Source organism: Vulpes lagopus, chromosome 12 (genome assembly GCF_018345385.1).
Source record: "Vulpes lagopus strain Blue_001 chromosome 12, ASM1834538v1, whole genome shotgun sequence".
Taxonomy (NCBI): domain Eukaryota; kingdom Metazoa; phylum Chordata; class Mammalia; order Carnivora; family Canidae; genus Vulpes; species Vulpes lagopus.
In genome coordinates this window covers 69,447,183-69,463,029 of record NC_054835.1, presented here as the reverse complement: position 1 = coordinate 69,463,029, position 15,847 = coordinate 69,447,183, and the positions used below count along the sequence as shown (strand labels likewise).

General features: G+C 40.9%; 1 pseudogene; it reads right to left on the bottom strand.

Annotated features, from left to right (window-relative positions):
- Positions 1-2,159: 2,159 nt before the first annotated feature.
- On the bottom strand, positions 2,160-2,630 carry LOC121473901 (annotated as a pseudogene).
- Between the last annotated feature and the right edge of the window lie 13,217 nt (positions 2,631-15,847).

The following is a 15,847-nucleotide window of genomic DNA, read 5'->3' as shown; positions in this document are numbered from 1 at the left end:
CAACTAGAAATAAATCCAGCTGTTATGTTTTACCCCTAAAAAATCAAGTGGCCTGAAAGTGGATTTCTAGCCACCATAATAACAAATACTCAGAGTAGAGACACTATTCCAGGTATTTTACATATTAGTGAATTTAGTCTTTGTAAAACCATATAAAATAGGTAATTCTTGTCCTCATTTTACAAATAAATAAACTGAAGCACAGAGAGATTATATTACTTGCCCAAGGTCATACAACCCGTGAGTGGCAGGACCTAGATTTCAATCAGTGGATTTAGATTCTAGATTGCTGTAGATTTTTACTTTGCTACTTCACCGTGTACTGTGAAACAAGCTGGAGTATGCTTAGAAAAAAAATACTGTAAAATTATTAGCTAAGGAGCATTTCATTCCATCTGGAGTATTCAGGGAAAACTTTATAAAGAGGTATCATGTGAGTTAAATAAATGAGCTGGATGTCAGCAGGTAGAGAAGGATAAAGATCATAAAAGATTGGGTGGGTTTACCTGGATGGATAGAAGAGATGAAGGAGAATGTTTCAGATCACAGAAAGGGAGGAGAAATAATATGGAGTAAGATAATTTGGAGACATAGTAGATAGAACAATTTAGCTAGAGAAGACAAATGTAGTGCTGACACAGGAGATAACCTTGGAAACATACAAATGATGGAAGGATGAATTTAAACCCTAAGGCATCGGGGAAGCTATTGGAAACTTTTGAGCTAGTAAATGACATTAATAGAACATCTTCATGGCTTCCACTAGACCAAGAATGGACCTGAAGACTTGGAAACCAATCCCGCTTCATGACTGAATTTAATTAAAAGCCAAGCCCAAATATAGAGCATAGATTTCAAGGGTCTCAAATCTTAGTTGTACAGTTATGTTATTTTGTTCACTTCCCTTTTTCATATAAAAGGGCTGTTGTAGGTCCTAAGAAGATATTAATGATAAAAACAAAACTAGCTCTGTCCTCAGAGAGCTAAAAATCTAGTGGGAGAAGACATAATGCACAAGATAAAATAAAAACAATATAATAGATAAAAGAATAGGGGAAAAAAACAAGAAGGACAGGGGGACAGTGAGGGTGTTGAATTTTGAACAGGGTTTCCAGAGAAAACCTCTCTAAGAAGGTGACTTTTGAGTTAAGACTTAAAGAAGTTGAGAAAACCATGTAGAAGAAGAACTTTCCAGGAAGAGGGAAGAGCAAGTGCAAAGGCCTGAGGTGGAAGCATGCTTGGTATATCTGAAGAAGGGGGTAAAATGGCCGGACTGCAAGAAATAAGGGTGAGATTAACAGTAGATATAGTGAGCAAGGTAAGTTAGAGGCAGACTAACATAGGCCCACCTATAGGTAATAATAAGAATTTAGCTTTTACTCTGAGGACACTGTGGTTTTTAAGCAAAGAATTGACGTGATCTGACTAATATTTTAACAGAACCATTGTGGCTAGCATGTTGAGATTGGGCCATGAGTATGAAATGGGGTAGGAGACAATGGCGGAAGCAGGGAGACCTGTTAGGAATAGGGCACTAGCAATAGAGAGGGTATTCAATCTTGAATATATTTTCAAGATATAACCTATAGAGTATTCTCATGGACAAGGTGGGGAGTATAGGGTGGGGAGAGGGGATAGTCAAGAACAGCATGATGGATTTTTGCCTGAATGACTGGATTATTGGAGGTACTGTTCTTTTGATAGTAGCTGAAGGAGAGCTATCATGGCCTCAATTTAACATGGGATAGGTTGATGTCTATTAGACATTCAAATAGAAACACTAACTGGGAATATAGGTATAAGGTATAAGAATATAGGTATAAGAGGGATTCATGTTGGAGTTGTAGCACATGGATGGTAGTAAAGACATAAACTGGATGAGATCACCTAAAGAGTGATCATAGATAGAAAAACAGAGGTCCAATTACTGACCCTGGACATTGAACAGTCAGAGACTGGAAGGATGAGGAGAATCAGGAAAAAAATCCAAGAATGAAAGACTAGAGATGTAAGAAGAAAACGAAGTCAATGTGATGTCCTAAAAGCCTGGGGAAGAGAAGTTTTCTTTTTTCTTTTTCTTTTTTCATTTCATTTCTTTTTGTGTGTGTGTGTGTGTGTGAAAAAATTTATATGTAGATTTATAGCTGGCTGGACTCAGTTTAGATGATCCCAATTTTGTTGGCAACATCCAAAGCATCATAGTCAGGAGCCAGTCGAACATATGCTTTCTTCTCTCCATCAGGCCTGATCAAGGTGTTGACCTTGGCCACATCAATGTCATAGAGCTTCTTCACAGCCTGTTTGATCTGGTGCTTATTGGCCTTGACATCCACAATGAACACAAGTATGTTGTTGTCTTCTATTTTCTTCATGGCTGACTCAGTAGTCAGGGGGAACTTGATGATGGCATAGTGATCAAGCTTGTTTCTCCTCGGGTCGCTCTTTCCAGGATATTTGGGCTGCCTTCAGAGACGCAAGGTCTTGGGTCATCGGAATGTAGGTGACGTGCGGATCTTCTTTTTATTGTGACTGTGCACGCCTTTCAACACTGCTTTCTTAGCTTTCAAAGCCTTTGCTTTGGCTTGGGCTTTGGGAGGGGCAGGGGCTTCCTTCTTTGCCTTCGGCGCCATCTTCGTGAAAGGGAGAGAAGTTTTCAAGGAGAAGAAAGTTATCAACTGAGTCTAATGCTGCTGATAGGGCAAGTCAGATGAGGCCTGAGAAATGAGCCCTGGCAGGCAGCAACCTTGTGACCTTGAAGAGCAGCAAAGGTCAGAAGGAGACGGTGTGGCTAAATGGGCTTGAGAGGCTGAACCTACTCTAGTCTACTCTATTTTAGCAATGCCATTCTCTCGGTTTGACATTTTCTTAGGTGGGTACCGGGTGGAGAAAAGGTTCTTCCAAAAAAAAAAAAAGTGCTTTCATGGAGCTCTGCCTTTGCATGACTTTTATCGTGTGCTAATGTGTGGATTCAAGGGTTTTCTTGCCAGTAAACCCATATTCCTTTGGGCAAAAGGATAGGAATGCAGAGAAATGGGTGACATGATTCTAGTGGTCACTACAGCACCCATCATACCTCCTCTTCCTTCACTCTGGAATCATACCTCACCCCGCAACTTGCACATGACTTAGGTTGCTTCTCTTCCAACCGAGAATGGGCAAGTGACTAGGCTTGGCCAACCACAATGCAACAGAACTCCTCCGTCATAGTGATTGGTTCAAGGGCCAGCAGTAGCCATCATGCCAAAAGCTCCACCTTCTAGCACCTGCATCCAATAGTGTGCCTGCCTTGGGGAGGTCTGGGGTGTGAGTGGCTGGACAGGAGAGAAGACTTCAGCTCCCCCTTGAGGCCCCAAGTCATCAGTGTGCACAAGGCCGGAGGCTGTGTGTCTTCCGAGGGCAAATGGCAGGCTCCATCAGCAAGTGGGCAGTTGTCACTGCAGGGAGATCCCTGGCAGAAGGGCAAGTCACACAGGGAACCTCCCTTTCCGACTTGGCCCCCAACAGCTGACTCAGTACTTCACTGGAGCGACCTCAAGAGCTGCCTGGCTGTTTTGCATTATCAGCATCCATTACAAAGCCACATGATAAATGATGGCCTGTTTCCTCACTTCTGTTTTTGAGGGCACCACAAAAGGACATCACACTCAACAGTCATGCTGGCCCCGAGCTCCCCCTGCCCCTAGCCTCCCACTCCCACCATGAGTAAGATTCTCTCCAGTGCATGATTGATCACAGGAATGGCAGGACTCCAGCTGAAGCTGGAGAGAGAGGAAGGATGGGCAGTGGGATTAAAGTGGATGGAAAAGTTAAAAGAGTGAAAATTTTTATTCTTGCAATGTGCCCCTCTGCTAACCATTATTTCAAAGCTTCCTGAATGGAAACGAATCAGGAAACAGCAGTGAGACTAATAAAACCTTACAGGGAACAGCTGGGGATAGCATTGGTGATCATTAATAATTCCACTATTGTGTGGGGCCTTTGGTCATACATAAACTTGGCTAATATCCCCAAAATGGCCCCAAGTTTATTTTTTTGGATGATAAAAGTGTAATTCAAAAAGTGAAGTGACTTGCCCAAGATCACCACCACAGTGGATCAAGACAGGGCAAAAAGTTAAAAGGTGGGTAGCCAGGAGGGTTTTAAATGCATATATTTCTAGTTCCCTCTCTCTCCCCACCCCCCCCCCCCCATAATTAAACCATAATGGCTATGGGAGGAAATCAAACAATTTTTTATAAATACCTGAGTTCCCAGGCTCTGGGCAATCCCAATGCCTCTCTAATCACGGGTATGAAATCCGCCCCCTGCCCCAGGACCTCAGATTATAGTAAATTAATCTGCCTTAGTGGAGAAAGGAAGGGGCTGTGCTAAGATCTACTGATCATCGCATGGCTAGATCTAGTTTCAAGAGTGGCCCTGAACAGAAAATGGTTAAGAGAACTCCAGGAACCATGGAGATGTAGAGAAGGGGATTAGGGAATAAGCACAGCTAGGAAGAAACAATTCAGTCCCCAAATTCTGTGATCCAAGGCCAAATTCCATGAGTGCTTCAGAAGACACCAAGCAGTACTTATAACTGCATGAGGAATCAAAACCCTACAACTGGGGCTACTTGTCTCCTGCTGATTTGTTTTGGGTGTGCCCTTAGATTCCAGTTCTTACTCTCCACTCAGGGAGTGGAATCTTGGAACATGCTGCTGCTGCTGCTGCTGCTGCTTTTTCTTCTTCTTCTTCTTCTTCTTTTTTTTTTTTTTTTGACTTTTTACCCCTCCCTTTCACCCATGCACAGCCCAGTTCCAAAGAGCTGCCCCCGTTGAAACCATCTTCATTGTTGTTCCTTCTGCTTCAAAGCCATCCCAACCCCTCTGGTGCGCCTGGAGAACAACTGTCTTATCTGAAGCCCCCCTGACAGTGGAAGAGAGGGAATCCAAGTCTCAGGGTGACCAATCAATGGTTCTGCCTCAGGATCTTTGCTTGGGCTGCTGTGTCAGCCTGAACACCTTCTTGAGGGATCTGCCTAACTACTTGCCTTTGCTTATATATTCTTACCAAGGACCACCGACCTTATGTAATATAATACCACCCGCATGACCAATCCTTACCCTACATTTCTTGTCCTTTTTTGGTTATACATCTTTTATTGATTTACTATGCCTATTGCTTATTGTTGTTTTATCTAACTACAATGTAGGCTCACTGAGGGCACAAGTATGTCCCAAGTGTATAGAGCAGTACCTGGCATATAGTAGGTTCTCATTAAATAGTCACTGAGTGGAGGGGTGCTCTCTCAGCAGGATGATGCATGATTTTCTCCATTACTTTCACACTGTGTTGGTAGTGGATGCAGGTATCAAGGTGCATGGTGTTATGCACAGGTACCATCTCTTCTCCAGGGTCCTCTGAGTTACTCTCAATATTCAGTGAATTCTCCTTAGACACAACAATGAAACAAAGGATGAGGAATTGATCTCTGATAGGTATTGAGGACCAAGGAGAAAAGATCTGATGCCAATAGGCAAATTTATAAACAAATGCTTTTCAAATGGGGAGAGGGGGATTTCTGAACCCTGGAGAACTGTCCCTTGGTATGAACCCTCATGAAGTCAGGAGGTGGCAGGCCAGCAAACATTGACCACACTCTAATCAACAAGGTCAGTGAAGAATTTACATGCAGGAAGTCATCTATTTTTAATATTGCAATTGCTTTCCTGTTTTCCTTTATTCGGTATGTTACCACAGAAGCCCAGTTCCAAGAGTTTTGTTTGAATGCTTTCCTCTCTTATTTTTCTTTTTTAAATTTGGATGCAGCCTGATATTTCCAGACAGCAAATGTTCTCTCATTATTTAAAGAAAACCAGGAGGCTGGGTCATCGGTCAGGCTGAACAATGCTGGACTGATAGAAAGGGTGAGGGTCACAAAGGTAGTGATTCTAAGTGGTAATGCTGAAAGTGAGCGCTTCTGGGGAACAGTGTGAAAGGTTGTACAGCAAGCAGAGAAGGGTGGGATGTGGGCTGGATGAGCCAGCCCAGAGAAGCAGGAGGCTCTTTGCCGAACTGGCAGGACTTGAAGTGAGTCCCTAGTTGTCCAGATCCCACTCCAGTCCTACCTTACCACACCCCCAGGGTGCTGAAGGGAGGAATTCCTTACCCAAAAGCAGTCCAAGCCCCTCTTGAATGTATTTTTCTGGCCAATTATCTGTTATTCAGCTGACATTTTGTGGACTTTGTATATTTTTGAAGCACCAAAATTACGAAGTGTCACAAACGTTTGATTATAATTCAGCAATTGACCTTTGTTTGTTTTATCCTTTGGTTAGCCCTTTGCAGAGCATGATTGGCAAAGTCTGGGAAGGAACAGAAGCAAAAGCAGTCAAGATTTCCTGAACACAGATTCTTCACTCTTAATACAATTAATGGTGAGCTGTGTCTTGGCCTGGCTAACGTAATTCACTGGGTCCCAAAGTCCTAAGGCTTGTCCTCTCCTGTGTGTGGATGAAGGACTTGAAGTTGGATTGATGGACTGTTGGTCCTTCAGGAAATCTACTCCCTGGTCTTCAGCGGGCCTCCTGGACCCCTGGTTATACAGCATTTCAGTATTGCCGTAGAGGTCCCAAGAAAGGCACTTCCCTCCCTGAGAATTAGCTTTGGACTTCCTGCCCTGACCTTGCAGATGTTTCCGTAATTTCTCCTAGAAATCTTGATGGCCCTGTGTCCCTGCAAGTCCTAAATTCTTGCCCCAACCTCTTTCTATGTCTCTTGTTTGGTTTCTCTGAGTCATATTCAGATGTCCAGATTGGGTTCCTTCAAGCCGGTAGTTGGCTTTATCTACTTTTCTGGTGACTTCAGCAGGCTTTTAAGGGAAATGGTTTCACAGTATTTAAGAAAGACTTAAGCACACTCATCTGTCACAAAGATAAAGATTAACATCGCAACTAAGGTAAGAACGACCCAGAATTTTTCACATTCAGAATTATTTCAAACATTAACCCATTGATCCAAATGGATTTGGGCAGTGAGCAATGCCAATCTCATATTAGAAAAGTGAGCCTGTCAAGGTTGAATCAGGGCTGGTCAGGGCAGAAGCCCAGCAAAGAACTCTCTCCATTGTACCACCTCCAGAACAGAGTTATGTTTTAGGAAAACAAAGCCTTCCACCTAATAAAAGTCAAATGAGTGTCCTTGTTCTAGACACTCAGCACTATTATCTTAAGCATCCATGCACTTTGAAAAAATTGTATTATTTGAGCCAGAATTGGCCTGTTAATATCCCATTCCTTCTCCAACAAACAGTATAGGAAATACATAAAACAAAATATAGGTTTAAAATTGAATAACAGGGCCGGAGAAAACTAAATTAGAACAAGCACAAAACGAAGATGGAACTAAAAAGATCTTACACCGTTATAATAATTGAGCAGTAAATTTACCCCAGAGTTTTCTTATGGCCAAAGCAAAGAAAGAAATATGGTCATTTACACGGATATTATTATCCACTAGGGAAAAAATAGTCTTTCCTCTGGAAGCAAAGCATTTTGCTCTTTAGCTCTGAAGATATCTCATGAAAGACTTCAGAAAACAAAGGAATTTTTTCACGAAGTTATCTATTTTAGGATATATCCATGAAATGAAACCTTGGGTAGGTTGTAGAATCTATCTGCATAGCAGTTTACCATGATGTCAACCTATTTTAGAATATCTATCGCCCATGCTTGGGCAGAGCTGAGGTTGACACATTTTTATTAAATATCTCTAAAAATTTCATGTGTGCAGCACTGTGCTAGTGCTCTGGGAATATAAGATTTAAAGGAGAGAGAGAGAGAGAGAGAGAGAGAGAGAGAGGTGATCTTTGTCTCCTGCATCCATAGCCTAGTGAGGGGGAACACATAAATACACAAATAATTCTCATACAAAGTAGCTTGTTATCTTAGTCAGCTTGGTTTGCTAAAACAAAATACCAGAGGCTGGGTGACTTATACAACAGACATTTATTTCTTATTGTTCTGAAGGTCGGAAGGTCTCCATGATCAAGACACCGACAGATCCAGTGTCTGGTGAGGACCTACTTTCTGGATGGCAAAGGGCCATCTTCTCATTGTATCCTCACCTGGCAGAGAAAGGGAGAAAACTCTTCTCTCTCTTCTTATAAAGGTACTAATTTCATTCATGGGGACTCCAACCTCAGACCTGATCACCTCCCAAAGCCCAACCCTCCCCATTACCATCACATCGGGGATTAGGATTGCAACATCTGAATTCTGGGGGAACATACACTTTCAATCCATAATGCTTGTGTTTAGTGTTGTTTTAAAGTGTAAACCAAGAGCTTTGGTGTAAATTCATTTTCAGAAGAAATTTTTTATACCCTTTTGATATAACCATTATGAGGCTAGACTCAAACATTTCTGAAACTACTTCAGACTAAGAGTAGCTACAGGGCTCCAGGGTTTTCTCTGACTTACTTGGTGAGAAACGTGCCAATCCCTAAACCAACCTCACCAGCCAGGAGTGCTATGCTCTTGGATCTCTTGAAGCAGCTTGGGCCACATGCCCATCCTGGTAACCTGGACTGAGACCAGGGAGGTGGGATTGTCCAAGGGCAAGTGTGTATTGAGTTGCCAAAATAAAGGCTGCTGGGAAGCTCAAGGCCTCAAATGTCCACTACCTGGTTTTCCCTTCTTCAAATATGTCCTCTGTTTACTAGCCAGGACAATTTAATTTCTTCTGACATCCCTATGACCCAGATTCAGTGGTTTGTTTTTACCCAAATTTAGGGGAGACACAGTGGACATATATCATTTACTTTTCTTATTATTGGGAGAGAAATAGTTAACTGCAAGCAAGCAACAGTTCTGCTTCCTTTTCTGATTAAAGCAGATTAATTTATAAAGTGTTCCCTATCACCTCACTGCGTTACCAGGGGAGCTCGGTGGAAACCCTCCAGCTCTTGCGCTATTCTTTAAATCCTGTGTCCCTATTAGCCACCAAACTCTGCTTGGGTCACTTGACCCCAGAAGAGCAAGACTGAAAAGCAAACACACACACTGAGCCTCACTGTGAAAAATTAATCAACTCTTGAAGTGAACTGTAGTGTAAGACCAAGGAACACACTCATGTATATCCTAGTAGGGGACCGTCTTATACTGTACCCAGGGAGACTTGGGGGCTGCATCTTTGACATACGTTCTTTTTCTTCTCCCTACCTTGATTGGATGTTCATTTTTATTCTGTTTTATACTGCAGGTGTAGGACAGGCAGTTGGATAAAGCTTGTCCAAGGAGATACAGCTCTCCACTCAGACCACACAGTCCTGTCAGAGTATCTGTACCTGTCAAGGGAATGTATGAACAGTAGCATGAGCTATGTGAAATAAAAGAGAATAGTCAAAGATCATTGCTTCCCAAAGCCAGTTTTCTTATACTGCATATAGTGCATGTCATCCGGGCAGTGCACACTTGAGATATATTAGCCATTGCACATTTAAATAGAACAGTCTTGCTTGCCTTAGTTCTGTTGAGCTAGAAATTATTTTTCCCTCCTCTCCAAAACCTCGTTGGAAAATTTCCCCTGAGAGGTCACTTTGGAACCTCAAATTCAATATGCCAATAAGACTTCTGTATGACTCAAACCTCAGAATTATCTTTTACCTTCATTTCCTTTTCTCTATCAAATTATGTATCAGTCTTCTTGTTTGTCAACCTGTGTTCCCCTTGGTAATATCTGCTGAGCTCCTTCTACTTAACCGGCACTGTGCAAGGCTCCAGGTGTATGAGGAGGGGAACAGCAGACATGGTCTCTGCCTCCTGGGGGCTGCTGTCTGACATAGGAGAAAGATGTTATTTAAGTCATCATAGACACAAATGAGTCCCAACCAAGACAAGTGCTGAAAGGAGAAATAAGTTCAGTTGTTGCTTCTTGCGTAATTGCTCCCAAGTCTATTCCTTTTTTCCCTTTCCCACAGTCACATTTATCCTCTCACGGCCAGCTGTCTGCGATAGACTCTCTCTTCTCTCCCTCTCAGCAGAAATCTGAGGACTCATCCTTGCCAACACCCTGGGGGCCCTTTTGGCTGCCTGCCTCATTCTTTGAATTGTCTCTCCTATCTGACTCACTCCCCATTGTTACTTCTTCTGATTCTACTTCTCTTGAAGACCCAATAGCAATGTGAACCATTCTTTGAGTCTGTCCTGTTATCTCCAGCCAGAATTGATCTACTTCTTCCCACAAGTGGCACTCTTTGTCTCCATCGTTTTGGTGGCAAAAATTACATACTGTGGTCATTTGTGTGCATCTTTTCTCCTGCCAGTTTGTAAGTGCCTGGAAGTCAAGGACTCAATGTAGTGGCCATGTGTCACTGTTTAGGATGTACTGGTATCTGAGGTCCCTTTCTATATTTTGAGAATTGAGTCTTTGTTGAAGACCCACCCCACTTTCTACTATAGAAGTTCCCCAAAAAAAAAAAAAAAAAAAGAAGTTCCCCAAAAAAAAAAAAAAAAAAAGAAGTTCCCAGACTTCTTTATACTTAGGATGTGTACATTTGACTTATATTCTTTCAAACAGATGCCCCAAATGAGGCCTTGAAAGGAAAGCTAATGATGCAAGGCAGCAAGAACAGCAAAGATGCTCTTTGCTGGAGGTGGCTGTGTGCAGCAAGACAAAGCCCCAAGGGAAGGAGTGGCCATGTTGCTGATGGCATCTTTCAGTGCCCATGGTAGTGAAGTCAGTGTAACAGTTTCCTTACCAGATTGGGTCTGTGATGAGACTTTAGGCTTTGTCCCTGTTGGCATTGCCACATCTCCCTAGGATTCTGTGAGCTATTCAGTATTCTTTTATGAATCTCTTTCTGTTTAACACAACCAGAGTCTGTTTCAGCCTCCAAAGATACTAACACAGAGCCTCAATCACTACAGGAAACATGTAGTAATTACGTGTAAGTATTTGTTACATGGATAAATGACTGAATCTATTGTTGCTAGCTGTAATAGCCTAAGACTGTGTTTCTTCATCCATAAACAGGCTAATAATTCCTACTCCAAAGGGATATTGTAAGGAATGACTGAGAAAATGTATGCAGAGCAACTCGTACTTAGTAGGTAAGCAGTAAAGAGTAGCTATTATTGGTAGAAATATGAATCTGGTGATGGTGATAACAATAAATCAATCAATAATCCCTTGCTTGCATAGAAGGAGAGAGTTTGAATAGGATACATGAATCCATGTCCTGATTGATTGATTGATTGATTTCTTTCTTTCTTTTTTAAAAAATATTTATGTATTGAGAGAGAGAGAGAGTGCAAGTATGAGTGGGAGGGGCAAAGGGAGAGGGAGAGGGAGTGGGAATCTCCAGCAGACTCCAAGCTGAGCAGAGAGCCCGACAGAGGGCTCAATCTCATGACCCTAAGATCATGAGTCAGAACTGACACCAAGAGTCAGACGCTTAACCGACTGGGCCACACAGGTAGCCACATGTCTTAGATTTCTGATCTTGCTTCATTTATTCCATGTTTAAATACTGGCTGCCTTTGTGTTTCTGTGAAATGTGCAGGTTATAGGCATGCACTTGTCACCTGGTTGGACTGGTGAATGCAGCTGTATGTGCACAACTCGCCTGAGAGTGAGTATACATTAAAGCAGGTGATTCTCCTCCTCCTCCTCCTCCTTCTCTTCCTTCTCCTCCTCCTTCTTGTTATCATTTAAAAATTTTATTTAAAATCAATTAATTAAAAAATAAATAAATAAAATTAAATCAATTAATTAACCTATAGTATGTTATTAGTTTCAGTGGTAGAGTTTAGTGATTCATCAGTTGCATATAACACCCAGGGCTTATCACATCATGTGATATGCCCTCCTTAATGCTCATCACTGAGTTACCTTTTCCCACTGCCTACCTCCCCTCCAGCAACCCTCATGGCCTAAAGTTGAGAGTCTCTTATGGTTTGTTTCTCTCTCTGGTCTCATCTTATTTTATTTTTCCTTCACTTTCCCTATGTTTATCTGTTTTGTTTCTTAAATTCCACATGCGAGCGAACTCATATGATAATTGTCTTTCTCTGGGTGACTTTTTTTGCTTAGCATAATACCCTCTAGTTTCATCCACATCATTGCAAAAGGTAAGATTTCATGTTTTTGATGACTGAGTAGTATCTCATTATATATAGAGGTAGAAGAAGAGGTGGTTATATATATATATATATAAAACCACCTCTTCTTTATTCATTCATCTGTTGGTGGACATCTGGGTTCTTTCCCTATTTGGGCTATTGTGGACATTGCTGCTATAACCATTAGGGTGCAGATGCCCCTTCGGATCACTAAATTTGTATCTTTGAGGTAAATACCTAGTAGTGCAATTGCTGGGTTGTAAGGTAGCTCTATTTTCAATTTTTGGAGAAACTTCCACACTGTTTTCCAAAGTGGCTTGCACCAGGTTCAATTCCCAACAGCAGCATAAGAGGTTTCCCCTTTCTCTGCATCCTTGCCAACATCTGTTGTTTCCTATCTTGTTAATTTTAGCCATTTTGACCAGTATGAGGTGATATCTCATTGTGGTTTTGATTTATATTTCCCTGATGCTGAGTGATGCGGAGTATTTCTTCATGTGTCTGTGGCCATTTGTATGTCTTTTTTGGAGAAATATCTGTTAATGTCTTCTACCCACTTCTTGACTGGATTATTTGGGCTTTGGGTGTTGAGTTTGTAAGTCCTTATAGATTTTGAGTGCTAGCCCTTTATCTGATATTTGCAAATATCTTCTCCCATTCTGTAGGTCATCTTTTAGTTTTGTTGACTGTTTCCTTTGCTGTGCAAAAGGTTTTTATCTTGATGAAGCTGCAATTTTTGCTTTTGTTTCCCTTGCCTTTGAAAATGTGTCTAGCAAGAAGTTGCTGTCACCAAGGTCAAAGAGGTTCCTGCCTGTGTTCTTCTCCAGGATTTTGATGGATTCCTGTCTCACATTTAGGTCTTTCATCCATTTGAGTTTATTTTTATGTATGGTGTAAGAAAATGGTCCAGTTGAATTCTTCTGCATGTGTCTGTCCAATTTTCCCAACACCATTTGTTGGAGAGACTGCCTTTTTTTTGATTGGATATTCTTTCCTGCTTTGTTGAAGATTAGTTGACCATACATTTGGGGTCCATTTCTGGGTTCTCTATTCTGTTCCATTGATCTCTGTGTCTGTTTTAGTGCCAGTACCATACTGTCTTGATGATTACAGTTTTGTAGTACAGCTTGAAGTGTGGAATTGTGATGCCACCTAAAGCAGGTGATTCTTTTGACATTTCACCACCTTGAGAGCCTCAGAAAAAGGCAGAGTTTGATGCAAGAGTCCAATGTCAGAAAAAAAAAAAAAACAAGATTAAAAAAATGAAACTGTTGGTTCCAAATCTTGAACTAAAACAAAAGGTTTTTCAAAGAACCAGAGCGCCCCTTGCAGGACAATGGAGGAACCAGAAGGATGAGAGAATGGTCAGAAAAGCAACGTGCAACTAACTGCAAGGAAGAGAGAGCCAGTTCAAGCAAACAGTAAGTTAAGAACAGATTCCAACTGACCAGACAATGAGAAAGCAGAAGCAGATGGCAACCTGGCTCTGAAACCAGCTGCTGAAAACAAAAAAGTCTTAAAACTGTGTGATGACGCAAATATGTTGGTCAAAGGTCCTTTATAGCTCTACCAAACAAATGATTATAACACATTATCATACTTAGGATGAGCCCCTTTGAAATTTTGTTCACACAGATTTTTTTTTTTACATCAAGTTTGGCTTTTAAAAAATATTGCATTAAACTATTATTTATCTTGATTGCTGAATTGCAGGGGGGAAAGACTTAAGTTTTGCTCCTCACTCCCCTCACCTTGGTCCCAGCCTTGCTCATACCAAATTGAAGGGCAAATACTCACACGTATGACCAAATTAGCTTCTTACAGCAGCCCAAGATGTAGGGATCACTAGCTTCATCTTACAGCGAAATAGACTGAGCCACAGAAAGATTAAGCATCTTGCCAAACTTTTAAATTGAAACCTTGAACCTGTTCAAGTTGAATTTGAACATAAGCTGCATTCTTTCCACCAAAACAGAACTGCAGTCCAGGACAGTAATACAAAAGACACATAAGGAATCCAGTAATAATGGATTGAAATATATGAATAAAACTCATTCTAAGAAGTATTCTAATGGAAATTGAGATTGCAGGATGCTCAAAGCAGTATGCCTGAAGGGGTCCTAGCAATTGTTTTCCAAAGAGTACTCGACATACACCTCTCAAAAGTTATGCTGAATCACATGCTTCCATAATATTCTCTGCTCTAAACAAGCATTTTCTCAACACATTCTTTAAGCCACCAGCTGGATTTGGCATGCAAGCCAGTTCAGTGTCTCGAAACCCTACTTGTGCTCTCCTTGTCCATCATAGCAACCTGCTTTAAGTATTCATTTCTTCCTTAGTTAAAACCAGGAATTGGTTTCCCTTGGATACACACCGCCAAAGCCATTTTTAATTAAATTTCTGAGAAACTTGGCAGAATGAAGAAGAAAACATTTGACTAGGCAGGCAGTCTTCATGAGAATGGTATCCATAAGTTCTGCAGAAAAATTGTTTTCATTATTTTATAATTACAGTTGACACTCGAACAACACAGGTTTGAACTCTAAGAGGGTCCATTTATTTGCAGATTCTTTTCAGTAAATACAGTATAGTACTGGAAACACATTTGCCCTTCTTTATGTTTTTGTCATAAGATTTTCTCTTCTCTAGCTTACTTTATTGTGAGAATACAGGATATAACACATAAAACAAACTAAATCTGTTGATTGGCTGTTATCACTAAGGCTTCCAGTCAACAGTTGGCTATTAGTAGTTAAGTTTTTGAGGCGTCCAAAATTATATATGGATTTTTGACTGCATTATGAGGAAAGTAAGTGCCCCAAACCTCTGCATCACTCAAGTATCAACTGTATAGTTTATTCTTGCTCACGTACTTATCTACAGAGAGCTCTCTAGGGCATACAGGCAATAACCTGCAAAAAACTCCAGCCAGTTGGACTTTGGCCAGAGATGGAAACACCTCTAGGGAACCCATGCAATTCAGACTTCAGCACTAAGGGTATTCAGGAAAATAAAGCTCTCTTTCAAGGGCTTTCTTTGCAGTTTAAAAAGTGTGGCATTTTATAGGGGAAAATAGTGGATAAATATGCCATGAAAGACCCCAGAAAATGGACTTATCAACCCTTTCATGCATGTGCTTTCAGTCTGGGTTTTTGTGATACTAAGAGAATTCAGAATTACATGTGAATTCTACTTGTTGTAATCCAATTCTTAGTGTAGAAAGAACAGCCATTTAAATTAAGTGAATGAGTAAGAAAATTTTTTTTTCCAAGAGAAATGGTTGTGATAATGATCTCTTTAGATAGCTCTGGGGAACTCACTATTATTAAATACTCTTCAAAAACATGGTTAAAACATGTTTTAAAACATGGTTAAATATTCCCAAAAGAAAGGTTTGTATACATTAAATGTCCCCAATGAACTGTTCATAATTTATTTATGAGACAAATACTGATGGTTCAAGCAGTGTTCCTGGAGTTGGGGATAGAGCAGTGAAGACAGCAGGCAAAATCCTTGCCTTCTGGAAGCTTACATTCCTAGGGTGAAACAGACTATACTAATTATACTATATTATACTAATATAATTTCAAGTACTAATAAAACACAATAAATCATCGTCAGGGAATAGAGATTGATGGGGTGGTAGGGGCTGGGTTTTGTAGATGGGATATTCAGGCCAGACCTTTTTAAGAAGGTAACACTTGAATAAATACCTGAATGATGTGAATGAGTGAGCCATGTGA